Below are 16,469 nucleotides of genomic sequence, written 5' to 3'. Positions count from 1 at the left end.
TCATTTGATCTTAACAAGTACATTGTATATGTCCTACATATGCAAATTTCCATCCTTGTTTACAAGTTTTGGGGATGAGAATTTCACATTTAGCTGATGATATAGGATTTATTGGTACTTATAGTTGATTTGTATGACCACATTTGGCTGTATTCACTTGCAATATCCAAAATTGTTATTTCCCTCATGAATAAGAATGCTTATAGTAACACATTCTAATTTAGTACATTGTCACCTGACTTTCCTGTATACTGGTATGTAATAATGTTTACACCAATGATCAAACCTCACCGCCCCAACATTGCCTTAAACTTTATGATACATAGTCTACCTGATTAGTTTTTTAACTTGTAAATGGCTAAATGTGCTTCTAGAAACCTCATATACTTTTAGGATGAATTTAACACTTTAATACATGGCCATTGCTTCACATTTCTGAGTGTCACTCTGTCAAGTTTAATATTTTCCCCCATGCTTGCAACCTTAATGTTAATTTGAAATCACCATATCTAACACAGTTTAACTTCATTTACATAGATCTTACTGTTTTCTAGAATTAAGTGAAACATATTGGATCTTTTCAGGTCTAGCCTGGTATCTGGAACAAAGTGTTAGAGTTGGATTAGCTTGGAAGCTCTCCTGAGTAGTCTGGTGGTAATAGCATGGTTTCATAAGGGCATGTGCAGTGTACTGCCATAAGTGACCAAGATTAGTTCATATCACCACACTGATATATGGCACCTCAAAGACATGGCTTAGGTTTTCATGAGAGAGATCAGCACCATTTTTCAGTAAGGTAGAACCTCCCTAGTAACTATTTTTCCTGTCCCATTGCCACCTTTTGTTGTTATCGACATTGAAATGGAATGCATTTTTGCTATAAAACATGGTAGTGGTCCCATTAGAACTTTAAATCTGAATGTGCTATTAGTTATGGAAACAACTGCCTAAGTACCTGACACAATAAATGTGGAACATAGCACCTGTCAGTGTTTCTTTAGTGTGTACACCTATATGCATCTGGACAGGCATATTGCGGTTTGCTGCCAAAATCACTATGAGCTATGATGCTTCACTACCCCTGGGGAAAATGTTATCAGTTATACAGACCCAAACTACCATTTGTTTTAAATATCATTCATTAGTCAACTTTTCTGTCTAAAATTTGTCAAACTGTGTTTTAAAACTTGTATGAAAATTTAAGTTTTCAATAAAATTTAGTTTTTAAAATTTAAATGTTAATTTAATTTGCCATTAAAACTGAATTTATCAACATTTGTAATTTTCAAACATATTTTCAGACAGGGCTTATCTTGTATCACAATTAGGTTTTTACTGCATTGAAAAATTCCTATAATTAAGGAAGATATAGCAAATTTAGTTTTGGTTTCTCAAGAGCACTTGGACCAGAACTTGTACCCTGTGGAACACCAGCACTACATACTTTCTGACAGGTGTCACATGTTTTCCTTGCAAGGAAATTCAAAAAGACTTCATGTATAAAGTTGAAATAGGTATAGCATGCAAATATAAAAGTTTGACTAAAATTGGCGTAAAACATGTAGCCTGTCAGGAATCAGTTCACAATTAATACTTCCAGTTCAGTACCCACGAATGTAGTTCTAGTCTATTTTTAGAACATTTTTCCTCTCTCATTTTGGTGGTGATAGAAGAGTTTTATTTATGCATTTTTGGTAGGGATTTAAAGGTAACTGTTTATTCTTGATAATATGAGCTCAGGGTGTTGTTGTCTGTATGTATTTTGGCGACAGTGCACAGTGAGTAATAAGGCCTTGGTGATGATCCGGAAGTGAAATTCGTGTTCTGGTTACATGCTGTTATGTTGACAGTCAATAATCTAAAAAAAGAGCAGGTCAACCTTTGACAAGAACTTCACCGTGAAGTCATCTTTGAAGGTATTTTAGATTAACATATGATTTGCATTGATTGTCACACAGTGGAAAGGTCAGTACTGAGAAACAAATGTAGAGAACATATAGTAAAATTAATTGTGTACTATGTCCTGTAAGGGCAGTATTGGAGCAAAGTTTAAATTGGTATAAAATCTTTATTATTAAAGATAGACACATGAAATTTTAATATGTCATGTATATTGACTTTTAAAATATAAGAATGAAATTAAAAGTAAAAAATTAATTTTTATTTTAAAAATTTTAATAAAATTTTAAAAAAATTAAAAAAAATAATTAAAAAACCCCTAAAATGCACATATATAATATTTTTGGGAATCATATTAAATGTTATCAGCATGTATATATTCCTACACCATATAAAAGCTCCAATGTTGGATTTTTGTCACATTTTGTCAGAGAAAATATCTTTGTAGTCAAAATGAGACCTTCATTAAAAATACATGAAGACAAAATTATAATTTGTATTGGCCATTCAGACTATTTATTAGGGGTCCAATCAGTTAATTTATGTGTTTATGATGGGGTCACTTCCTGAGTAACAAACTTCTGCTTGTATAGCCTTCAGTAATTGTTTATAAACATAGTTATAAGGTATTTAGTGAGAGGACAGCGATGAAAACTTTATACTAGAACCTACTCAAGTTCTCTACTAAATCATTTTAAACTGTCTGAGAATGAAATACAGGTCAAAGGGATAAAATATGCTTCCCCCAGGTATATTTACCCTTGGATGTAAGAAAAAAGCAAAATGATGTAAGTTGAATACAAAATGCATTCCATTTTATTGTTCAGTTAGGTTAAGATATTGATTGGTGTAGTGCGGCATTGTGGCCTATATGATGTTATGGGAATTCTAATGATCCATCTTGCTTTATGCATTATTAATTACTAATACTATTTGTTAACTGACACTCTAAAGATTACATAAGAAGCATTCAAACAAATTATTTGAATTTAACTTTGTACATGGTTACATATCCCACATGTACAAATATCCATCCATTTTAGAATGTTTGGGATCAAAAGTTCACATTCAGTACATCATATAGGCTGACATTGTATCTATAGTGAACCTGTAAAGCACATTTATGGCTATGTGCACTGAAAAGATCCCAAAATGTTATTTTCATCATGAATATGCCTATGTATGGTAACATATTTCAATTTAGTACTTTGACAGAGTGCGGTATTGAAACATCAGCTGATATCTGATTCCATTCAATCAATGAGCTTAATAATTGGTAACCAACACTCTTCAAAATACCATATAAATGTTCAAATAGATAATTTGAATTATGTTTGCACATTTGATCTTAACAAGTACATTGTATATGTCCTACATATGCAAATTTCCATCCTTGTTTACAAGTTTTGGGGATGAGAATTTCACATTTAGCTGATGATATAGGATTTATTGGTACTTATAGTTGATTTGTATGACCACATTTGGCTGTATTCACTTGCAATATCCAAAATTGTTATTTCCCTCATGAATAAGAATGCTTATAGTAACACATTCTAATTTAGTACATTGTCACCTGACTTTCCTGTATACTGGTATGTAATAATGTTTACACCAATGATCAAACCTCACCGCCCCAACATTGCCTTAAACTTTATGATACATAGTCTACCTGATTAGTTTTTTAACTTGTAAATGGCTAAATGTGCTTCTAGAAACCTCATATACTTTTAGGATGAATTTAACACTTTAATACATGGCCATTGCTTCACATTTCTGAGTGTCACTCTGTCAAGTTTAATATTTTCCCCCATGCTTGCAACCTTAATGTTAATTTGAAATCACCATATCTAACACAGTTTAACTTCATTTACATAGATCTTACTGTTTTCTAGAATTAAGTGAAACATATTGGATCTTTTCAGGTCTAGCCTGGTATCTGGAACAAAGTGTTAGAGTTGGATTAGCTTGGAAGCTCTCCTGAGTAGTCTGGTGGTAATAGCATGGTTTCATAAGGGCATGTGCAGTGTACTGCCATAAGTGACCAAGATTAGTTCATATCACCACACTGATATATGGCACCTCAAAGACATGGCTTAGGTTTTCATGAGAGAGATCAGCACCATTTTTCAGTAAGGTAGAACCTCCCTAGTAACTATTTTCCTGTCCCATTGCCACCTTTTGTTGTTATCGACATTGAAATGGAATGCATTTTTGCTATAAAACATGGTAGTGGTCCCATTAGAACTTTAAATCTGAATGTGCTATTAGTTATGGAAACAACTGCCTAAGTACCTGACACAATAAATGTGGAACATAGCACCTGTCAGTGTTTCTTTAGTGTGTACACCTATATGCATCTGGACAGGCATATTGCGGTTTGCTGCCAAAATCACTATGAGCTATGATGCTTCACTACCCCTGGGGAAAATGTTATCAGTTATACAGACCCAAACTACCATTTGTTTTAAATATCATTCATTAGTCAACTTTTCTGTCTAAAATTTGTCAAACTGTGTTTTAAAACTTGTATGAAAATTTAAGTTTTCAATAAAATTTAGTTTTTAAAATTTAAATGTTAATTTAATTTGCCATTAAAACTGAATTTATCAACATTTGTAATTTTCAAACATATTTTCAGACAGGGCTTATCTTGTATCACAATTAGGTTTTTACTGCATTGAAAAATTCCTATAATTAAGGAAGATATAGCAAATTTAGTTTTGGTTTCTCAAGAGCACTTGGACCAGAACTTGTACCCTGTGGAACACCAGCACTACATACTTTCTGACAGGTGTCACATGTTTTCCTTGCAAGGAAATTCAAAAAGACTTCATGTATAAAGTTGAAATAGGTATAGCATGCAAATATAAAAGTTTGACTAAAATTGGCGTAAAACATGTAGCCTGTCAGGGCAGTATTGGAGCAAAGTTTAAATTGGTATAAAATCTTTATTATTAAAGATAGACACATGAAATTTTAATATGTCATGTATATTGACTTTTAAAATATAAGAATGAAATTAAAAGTAAAAAATTAATTTTTATTTTAAAAATTTTAATAAAATTTTAAAAAAATTAAAAAAAATAATTAAAAAACCCCTAAAATGCACATATATAATATTTTTGGGAATCATATTAAATGTTATCAGCATGTATATATTCCTACACCATATAAAAGCTCCAATGTTGGATTTTTGTCACATTTTGTCAGAGAAAATATCTTTGTAGTCAAAATGAGACCTTCATTAAAAATACATGAAGACAAAATTATAATTTGTATTGGCCATTCAGACTATTTATTAGGGGTCCAATCAGTTAATTTATGTGTTTATGATGGGGTCACTTCCTGAGTAACAAACTTCTGCTTGTATAGCCTTCAGTAATTGTTTATAAACATAGTTATAAGGTATTTAGTGAGAGGACAGCGATGAAAACTTTATACTAGAACCTACTCAAGTTCTCTACTAAATCATTTTAAACTGTCTGAGAATGAAATACAGGTCAAAGGGATAAAATATGCTTCCCCCAGGTATATTTACCCTTGGATGTAAGAAAAAAGCAAAATGATGTAAGTTGAATACAAAATGCATTCCATTTTATTGTTCAGTTAGGTTAAGATATTGATTGGTGTAGTGCGGCATTGTGGCCTATATGATGTTATGGGAATTCTAATGATCCATCTTGCTTTATGCATTATTAATTACTAATACTATTTGTTAACTGACACTCTAAAGATTACATAAGAAGCATTCAAACAAATTATTTGAATTTAACTTTGTACATGGTTACATATCCCACATGTACAAATATCCATCCATTTTAGAATGTTTGGGATCAAAAGTTCACATTCAGTACATCATATAGGCTGACATTGTATCTATAGTGAACCTGTAAAGCACATTTATGGCTATGTGCACTGAAAAGATCCCAAAATGTTATTTTCATCATGAATATGCCTATGTATGGTAACATATTTCAATTTAGTACTTTGACAGAGTGCGGTATTGAAACATCAGCTGATATCTGATTCCATTCAATCAATGAGCTTAATAATTGGTAACCAACACTCTTCAAAATACCATATAAATGTTCAAATAGATAATTTGAATTATGTTTGCACATTTGATCTTAACAAGTACATTGTATATGTCCTACATATGCAAATTTCCATCCTTGTTTACAAGTTTTGGGGATGAGAATTTCACATTTAGCTGATGATATAGGATTTATTGGTACTTATAGTTGATTTGTATGACCACATTTGGCTGTATTCACTTGCAATATCCAAAATTGTTATTTCCCTCATGAATAAGAATGCTTATAGTAACACATTCTAATTTAGTACATTGTCACCTGACTTTCCTGTATACTGGTATGTAATAATGTTTACACCAATGATCAAACCTCACCGCCCCAACATTGCCTTAAACTTTATGATACATAGTCTACCTGATTAGTTTTTTAACTTGTAAATGGCTAAATGTGCTTCTAGAAACCTCATATACTTTTAGGATGAATTTAACACTTTAATACATGGCCATTGCTTCACATTTCTGAGTGTCACTCTGTCAAGTTTAATATTTTCCCCCATGCTTGCAACCTTAATGTTAATTTGAAATCACCATATCTAACACAGTTTAACTTCATTTACATAGATCTTACTGTTTTCTAGAATTAAGTGAAACATATTGGATCTTTTCAGGTCTAGCCTGGTATCTGGAACAAAGTGTTAGAGTTGGATTAGCTTGGAAGCTCTCCTGAGTAGTCTGGTGGTAATAGCATGGTTTCATAAGGGCATGTGCAGTGTACTGCCATAAGTGACCAAGATTAGTTCATATCACCACACTGATATATGGCACCTCAAAGACATGGCTTAGGTTTTCATGAGAGAGATCAGCACCATTTTTCAGTAAGGTAGAACCTCCCTAGTAACTATTTTCCTGTCCCATTGCCACCTTTTGTTGTTATCGACATTGAAATGGAATGCATTTTTGCTATAAAACATGGTAGTGGTCCCATTAGAACTTTAAATCTGAATGTGCTATTAGTTATGGAAACAACTGCCTAAGTACCTGACACAATAAATGTGGAACATAGCACCTGTCAGTGTTTCTTTAGTGTGTACACCTATATGCATCTGGACAGGCATATTGCGGTTTGCTGCCAAAATCACTATGAGCTATGATGCTTCACTACCCCTGGGGAAAATGTTATCAGTTATACAGACCCAAACTACCATTTGTTTTAAATATCATTCATTAGTCAACTTTTCTGTCTAAAATTTGTCAAACTGTGTTTTAAAACTTGTATGAAAATTTAAGTTTTCAATAAAATTTAGTTTTTAAAATTTAAATGTTAATTTAATTTGCCATTAAAACTGAATTTATCAACATTTGTAATTTTCAAACATATTTTCAGACAGGGCTTATCTTGTATCACAATTAGGTTTTTACTGCATTGAAAAATTCCTATAATTAAGGAAGATATAGCAAATTTAGTTTTGGTTTCTCAAGAGCACTTGGACCAGAACTTGTACCCTGTGGAACACCAGCACTACATACTTTCTGACAGGTGTCACATGTTTTCCTTGCAAGGAAATTCAAAAAGACTTCATGTATAAAGTTGAAATAGGTATAGCATGCAAATATAAAAGTTTGACTAAAATTGGCGTAAAACATGTAGCCTGTCAGGAATCAGTTCACAATTAATACTTCCAGTTCAGTACCCACGAATGTAGTTCTAGTCTATTTTTAGAACATTTTTTCCTCTCTCATTTTGGTGGTGATAGAAGAGTTTTATTTATGCATTTTTGGTAGGGATTTAAAGGTAACTGTTTATTCTTGATAATATGAGCTCAGGGTGTTGTTGTCTGTATGTATTTTGGCGACAGTGCACAGTGAGTAATAAGGCCTTGGTGATGATCCGGAAGTGAAATTCGTGTTCTGGTTACATGCTGTTATGTTGACAGTCAATAATCTAAAAAAAGAGCAGGTCAACCTTTGACAAGAACTTCACCGTGAAGTCATCTTTGAAGGTATTTTAGATTAACATATGATTTGCATTGATTGTCACACAGTGGAAAGGTCAGTACTGAGAAACAAATGTAGAGAACATATAGTAAAATTAATTGTGTACTATGTCCTGTAAGGGCAGTATTGGAGCAAAGTTTAAATTGGTATAAAATCTTTATTATTAAAGATAGACACATGAAATTTTAATATGTCATGTATATTGACTTTTAAAATATAAGAATGAAATTAAAAGTAAAAAATTAATTTTTATTTTAAAAATTTTAATAAAATTTTAAAAAAATTAAAAAAAATAATTAAAAAACCCCTAAAATGCACATATATAATATTTTTGGGAATCATATTAAATGTTATCAGCATGTATATATTCCTACACCATATAAAAGCTCCAATGTTGGATTTTTGTCACATTTTGTCAGAGAAAATATCTTTGTAGTCAAAATGAGACCTTCATTAAAAATACATGAAGACAAAATTATAATTTGTATTGGCCATTCAGACTATTTATTAGGGGTCCAATCAGTTAATTTATGTGTTTATGATGGGGTCACTTCCTGAGTAACAAACTTCTGCTTGTATAGCCTTCAGTAATTGTTTATAAACATAGTTATAAGGTATTTAGTGAGAGGACAGCGATGAAAACTTTATACTAGAACCTACTCAAGTTCTCTACTAAATCATTTTAAACTGTCTGAGAATGAAATACAGGTCAAAGGGATAAAATATGCTTCCCCCAGGTATATTTACCCTTGGATGTAAGAAAAAAGCAAAATGATGTAAGTTGAATACAAAATGCATTCCATTTTATTGTTCAGTTAGGTTAAGATATTGATTGGTGTAGTGCGGCATTGTGGCCTATATGATGTTATGGGAATTCTAATGATCCATCTTGCTTTATGCATTATTAATTACTAATACTATTTGTTAACTGACACTCTAAAGATTACATAAGAAGCATTCAAACAAATTATTTGAATTTAACTTTGTACATGGTTACATATCCCACATGTACAAATATCCATCCATTTTAGAATGTTTGGGATCAAAAGTTCACATTCAGTACATCATATAGGCTGACATTGTATCTATAGTGAACCTGTAAAGCACATTTATGGCTATGTGCACTGAAAAGATCCCAAAATGTTATTTTCATCATGAATATGCCTATGTATGGTAACATATTTCAATTTAGTACTTTGACAGAGTGCGGTATTGAAACATCAGCTGATATCTGATTCCATTCAATCAATGAGCTTAATAATTGGTAACCAACACTCTTCAAAATACCATATAAATGTTCAAATAGATAATTTGAATTATGTTTGCACATTTGATCTTAACAAGTACATTGTATATGTCCTACATATGCAAATTTCCATCCTTGTTTACAAGTTTTGGGGATGAGAATTTCACATTTAGCTGATGATATAGGATTTATTGGTACTTATAGTTGATTTGTATGACCACATTTGGCTGTATTCACTTGCAATATCCAAAATTGTTATTTCCCTCATGAATAAGAATGCTTATAGTAACACATTCTAATTTAGTACATTGTCACCTGACTTTCCTGTATACTGGTATGTAATAATGTTTACACCAATGATCAAACCTCACCGCCCCAACATTGCCTTAAACTTTATGATACATAGTCTACCTGATTAGTTTTTTAACTTGTAAATGGCTAAATGTGCTTCTAGAAACCTCATATACTTTTAGGATGAATTTAACACTTTAATACATGGCCATTGCTTCACATTTCTGAGTGTCACTCTGTCAAGTTTAATATTTTCCCCCATGCTTGCAACCTTAATGTTAATTTGAAATCACCATATCTAACACAGTTTAACTTCATTTACATAGATCTTACTGTTTTCTAGAATTAAGTGAAACATATTGGATCTTTTCAGGTCTAGCCTGGTATCTGGAACAAAGTGTTAGAGTTGGATTAGCTTGGAAGCTCTCCTGAGTAGTCTGGTGGTAATAGCATGGTTTCATAAGGGCATGTGCAGTGTACTGCCATAAGTGACCAAGATTAGTTCATATCACCACACTGATATATGGCACCTCAAAGACATGGCTTAGGTTTTCATGAGAGAGATCAGCACCATTTTTCAGTAAGGTAGAACCTCCCTAGTAACTATTTTCCTGTCCCATTGCCACCTTTTGTTGTTATCGACATTGAAATGGAATGCATTTTTGCTATAAAACATGGTAGTGGTCCCATTAGAACTTTAAATCTGAATGTGCTATTAGTTATGGAAACAACTGCCTAAGTACCTGACACAATAAATGTGGAACATAGCACCTGTCAGTGTTTCTTTAGTGTGTACACCTATATGCATCTGGACAGGCATATTGCGGTTTGCTGCCAAAATCACTATGAGCTATGATGCTTCACTACCCCTGGGGAAAATGTTATCAGTTATACAGACCCAAACTACCATTTGTTTTAAATATCATTCATTAGTCAACTTTTCTGTCTAAAATTTGTCAAACTGTGTTTTAAAACTTGTATGAAAATTTAAGTTTTCAATAAAATTTAGTTTTTAAAATTTAAATGTTAATTTAATTTGCCATTAAAACTGAATTTATCAACATTTGTAATTTTCAAACATATTTTCAGACAGGGCTTATCTTGTATCACAATTAGGTTTTTACTGCATTGAAAAATTCCTATAATTAAGGAAGATATAGCAAATTTAGTTTTGGTTTCTCAAGAGCACTTGGACCAGAACTTGTACCCTGTGGAACACCAGCACTACATACTTTCTGACAGGTGTCACATGTTTTCCTTGCAAGGAAATTCAAAAAGACTTCATGTATAAAGTTGAAATAGGTATAGCATGCAAATATAAAAGTTTGACTAAAATTGGCGTAAAACATGTAGCCTGTCAGGAATCAGTTCACAATTAATACTTCCAGTTCAGTACCCACGAATGTAGTTCTAGTCTATTTTTAGAACATTTTTTCCTCTCTCATTTTGGTGGTGATAGAAGAGTTTTATTTATGCATTTTTGGTAGGGATTTAAAGGTAACTGTTTATTCTTGATAATATGAGCTCAGGGTGTTGTTGTCTGTATGTATTTTGGCGACAGTGCACAGTGAGTAATAAGGCCTTGGTGATGATCCGGAAGTGAAATTCGTGTTCTGGTTACATGCTGTTATGTTGACAGTCAATAATCTAAAAAAAGAGCAGGTCAACCTTTGACAAGAACTTCACCGTGAAGTCATCTTTGAAGGTATTTTAGATTAACATATGATTTGCATTGATTGTCACACAGTGGAAAGGTCAGTACTGAGAAACAAATGTAGAGAACATATAGTAAAATTAATTGTGTACTATGTCCTGTAAGGGCAGTATTGGAGCAAAGTTTAAATTGGTATAAAATCTTTATTATTAAAGATAGACACATGAAATTTTAATATGTCATGTATATTGACTTTTAAAATATAAGAATGAAATTAAAAGTAAAAAATTAATTTTTATTTTAAAAATTTTAATAAAATTTTAAAAAAATTAAAAAAAATAATTAAAAAACCCCTAAAATGCACATATATAATATTTTTGGGAATCATATTAAATGTTATCAGCATGTATATATTCCTACACCATATAAAAGCTCCAATGTTGGATTTTTGTCACATTTTGTCAGAGAAAATATCTTTGTAGTCAAAATGAGACCTTCATTAAAAATACATGAAGACAAAATTATAATTTGTATTGGCCATTCAGACTATTTATTAGGGGTCCAATCAGTTAATTTATGTGTTTATGATGGGGTCACTTCCTGAGTAACAAACTTCTGCTTGTATAGCCTTCAGTAATTGTTTATAAACATAGTTATAAGGTATTTAGTGAGAGGACAGCGATGAAAACTTTATACTAGAACCTACTCAAGTTCTCTACTAAATCATTTTAAACTGTCTGAGAATGAAATACAGGTCAAAGGGATAAAATATGCTTCCCCCAGGTATATTTACCCTTGGATGTAAGAAAAAAGCAAAATGATGTAAGTTGAATACAAAATGCATTCCATTTTATTGTTCAGTTAGGTTAAGATATTGATTGGTGTAGTGCGGCATTGTGGCCTATATGATGTTATGGGAATTCTAATGATCCATCTTGCTTTATGCATTATTAATTACTAATACTATTTGTTAACTGACACTCTAAAGATTACATAAGAAGCATTCAAACAAATTATTTGAATTTAACTTTGTACATGGTTACATATCCCACATGTACAAATATCCATCCATTTTAGAATGTTTGGGATCAAAAGTTCACATTCAGTACATCATATAGGCTGACATTGTATCTATAGTGAACCTGTAAAGCACATTTATGGCTATGTGCACTGAAAAGATCCCAAAATGTTATTTTCATCATGAATATGCCTATGTATGGTAACATATTTCAATTTAGTACTTTGACAGAGTGCGGTATTGAAACATCAGCTGATATCTGATTCCATTCAATCAATGAGCTTAATAATTGGTAACCAACACTCTTCAAAATACCATATAAATGTTCAAATAGATAATTTGAATTATGTTTGCACATTTGATCTTAACAAGTACATTGTATATGTCCTACATATGCAAATTTCCATCCTTGTTTACAAGTTTTGGGGATGAGAATTTCACATTTAGCTGATGATATAGGATTTATTGGTACTTATAGTTGATTTGTATGACCACATTTGGCTGTATTCACTTGCAATATCCAAAATTGTTATTTCCCTCATGAATAAGAATGCTTATAGTAACACATTCTAATTTAGTACATTGTCACCTGACTTTCCTGTATACTGGTATGTAATAATGTTTACACCAATGATCAAACCTCACCGCCCCAACATTGCCTTAAACTTTATGATACATAGTCTACCTGATTAGTTTTTTAACTTGTAAATGGCTAAATGTGCTTCTAGAAACCTCATATACTTTTAGGATGAATTTAACACTTTAATACATGGCCATTGCTTCACATTTCTGAGTGTCACTCTGTCAAGTTTAATATTTTCCCCCATGCTTGCAACCTTAATGTTAATTTGAAATCACCATATCTAACACAGTTTAACTTCATTTACATAGATCTTACTGTTTTCTAGAATTAAGTGAAACATATTGGATCTTTTCAGGTCTAGCCTGGTATCTGGAACAAAGTGTTAGAGTTGGATTAGCTTGGAAGCTCTCCTGAGTAGTCTGGTGGTAATAGCATGGTTTCATAAGGGCATGTGCAGTGTACTGCCATAAGTGACCAAGATTAGTTCATATCACCACACTGATATATGGCACCTCAAAGACATGGCTTAGGTTTTCATGAGAGAGATCAGCACCATTTTTCAGTAAGGTAGAACCTCCCTAGTAACTATTTTCCTGTCCCATTGCCACCTTTTGTTGTTATCGACATTGAAATGGAATGCATTTTTGCTATAAAACATGGTAGTGGTCCCATTAGAACTTTAAATCTGAATGTGCTATTAGTTATGGAAACAACTGCCTAAGTACCTGACACAATAAATGTGGAACATAGCACCTGTCAGTGTTTCTTTAGTGTGTACACCTATATGCATCTGGACAGGCATATTGCGGTTTGCTGCCAAAATCACTATGAGCTATGATGCTTCACTACCCCTGGGGAAAATGTTATCAGTTATACAGACCCAAACTACCATTTGTTTTAAATATCATTCATTAGTCAACTTTTCTGTCTAAAATTTGTCAAACTGTGTTTTAAAACTTGTATGAAAATTTAAGTTTTCAATAAAATTTAGTTTTTAAAATTTAAATGTTAATTTAATTTGCCATTAAAACTGAATTTATCAACATTTGTAATTTTCAAACATATTTTCAGACAGGGCTTATCTTGTATCACAATTAGGTTTTTACTGCATTGAAAAATTCCTATAATTAAGGAAGATATAGCAAATTTAGTTTTGGTTTCTCAAGAGCACTTGGACCAGAACTTGTACCCTGTGGAACACCAGCACTACATACTTTCTGACAGGTGTCACATGTTTTCCTTGCAAGGAAATTCAAAAAGACTTCATGTATAAAGTTGAAATAGGTATAGCATGCAAATATAAAAGTTTGACTAAAATTGGCGTAAAACATGTAGCCTGTCAGGGCAGTATTGGAGCAAAGTTTAAATTGGTATAAAATCTTTATTATTAAAGATAGACACATGAAATTTTAATATGTCATGTATATTGACTTTTAAAATATAAGAATGAAATTAAAAGTAAAAAATTAATTTTTATTTTAAAAATTTTAATAAAATTTTAAAAAAATTAAAAAAAATAATTAAAAAACCCCTAAAATGCACATATATAATATTTTTGGGAATCATATTAAATGTTATCAGCATGTATATATTCCTACACCATATAAAAGCTCCAATGTTGGATTTTTGTCACATTTTGTCAGAGAAAATATCTTTGTAGTCAAAATGAGACCTTCATTAAAAATACATGAAGACAAAATTATAATTTGTATTGGCCATTCAGACTATTTATTAGGGGTCCAATCAGTTAATTTATGTGTTTATGATGGGGTCACTTCCTGAGTAACAAACTTCTGCTTGTATAGCCTTCAGTAATTGTTTATAAACATAGTTATAAGGTATTTAGTGAGAGGACAGCGATGAAAACTTTATACTAGAACCTACTCAAGTTCTCTACTAAATCATTTTAAACTGTCTGAGAATGAAATACAGGTCAAAGGGATAAAATATGCTTCCCCCAGGTATATTTACCCTTGGATGTAAGAAAAAAGCAAAATGATGTAAGTTGAATACAAAATGCATTCCATTTTATTGTTCAGTTAGGTTAAGATATTGATTGGTGTAGTGCGGCATTGTGGCCTATATGATGTTATGGGAATTCTAATGATCCATCTTGCTTTATGCATTATTAATTACTAATACTATTTGTTAACTGACACTCTAAAGATTACATAAGAAGCATTCAAACAAATTATTTGAATTTAACTTTGTACATGGTTACATATCCCACATGTACAAATATCCATCCATTTTAGAATGTTTGGGATCAAAAGTTCACATTCAGTACATCATATAGGCTGACATTGTATCTATAGTGAACCTGTAAAGCACATTTATGGCTATGTGCACTGAAAAGATCCCAAAATGTTATTTTCATCATGAATATGCCTATGTATGGTAACATATTTCAATTTAGTACTTTGACAGAGTGCGGTATTGAAACATCAGCTGATATCTGATTCCATTCAATCAATGAGCTTAATAATTGGTAACCAACACTCTTCAAAATACCATATAAATGTTCAAATAGATAATTTGAATTATGTTTGCACATTTGATCTTAACAAGTACATTGTATATGTCCTACATATGCAAATTTCCATCCTTGTTTACAAGTTTTGGGGATGAGAATTTCACATTTAGCTGATGATATAGGATTTATTGGTACTTATAGTTGATTTGTATGACCACATTTGGCTGTATTCACTTGCAATATCCAAAATTGTTATTTCCCTCATGAATAAGAATGCTTATAGTAACACATTCTAATTTAGTACATTGTCACCTGACTTTCCTGTATACTGGTATGTAATAATGTTTACACCAATGATCAAACCTCACCGCCCCAACATTGCCTTAAACTTTATGATACATAGTCTACCTGATTAGTTTTTTAACTTGTAAATGGCTAAATGTGCTTCTAGAAACCTCATATACTTTTAGGATGAATTTAACACTTTAATACATGGCCATTGCTTCACATTTCTGAGTGTCACTCTGTCAAGTTTAATATTTTCCCCCATGCTTGCAACCTTAATGTTAATTTGAAATCACCATATCTAACACAGTTTAACTTCATTTACATAGATCTTACTGTTTTCTAGAATTAAGTGAAACATATTGGATCTTTTCAGGTCTAGCCTGGTATCTGGAACAAAGTGTTAGAGTTGGATTAGCTTGGAAGCTCTCCTGAGTAGTCTGGTGGTAATAGCATGGTTTCATAAGGGCATGTGCAGTGTACTGCCATAAGTGACCAAGATTAGTTCATATCACCACACTGATATATGGCACCTCAAAGACATGGCTTAGGTTTTCATGAGAGAGATCAGCACCATTTTTCAGTAAGGTAGAACCTCCCTAGTAACTATTTTCCTGTCCCATTGCCACCTTTTGTTGTTATCGACATTGAAATGGAATGCATTTTTGCTATAAAACATGGTAGTGGTCCCATTAGAACTTTAAATCTGAATGTGCTATTAGTTATGGAAACAACTGCCTAAGTACCTGACACAATAAATGTGGAACATAGCACCTGTCAGTGTTTCTTTAGTGTGTACACCTATATGCATCTGGACAGGCATATTGCGGTTTGCTGCCAAAATCACTATGAGCTATGATGCTTCACTACCCCTGGGGAAAATGTTATCAGTTATACAGACCCAAACTACCATTTGTTTTAAATATCATTCATTAGTCAACTTTTCTGTCTAAAATTTGTCAAACTGTGTTTTAAAACTTGTATGAAAATTT

The 16,469-nt window shown here is 32.0% G+C and overlaps 1 long non-coding RNA gene across 1 annotated transcript; it reads left to right on the top strand.

The window, feature by feature from the left end:
* Nucleotides 1-584: 584 nt before the first annotated feature.
* LOC149796506 (uncharacterized) lies at nucleotides 585-16,257 on the top strand. Its single transcript, XR_016421439.1, has 6 exons — nucleotides 585-796; nucleotides 3,822-4,033; nucleotides 6,601-6,812; nucleotides 9,838-10,049; nucleotides 13,075-13,286; nucleotides 15,854-16,257. It is a non-coding gene; the product is annotated as an uncharacterized LOC149796506 (long non-coding RNA).
* Nucleotides 16,258-16,469: the final 212 nt, after the last annotated feature.

The sequence above is a fragment of the Sinohyriopsis cumingii genome, chromosome 6 (assembly GCF_028554795.1).
Source record: "Sinohyriopsis cumingii isolate HCF-2022 chromosome 6, ASM2855479v2, whole genome shotgun sequence".
NCBI lineage: Eukaryota > Metazoa > Mollusca > Bivalvia > Unionida > Unionidae > Sinohyriopsis > Sinohyriopsis cumingii.
Note: the sequence above shows the minus strand (reverse complement) of the source record. Positions and strands in the feature narration are given on the sequence as shown.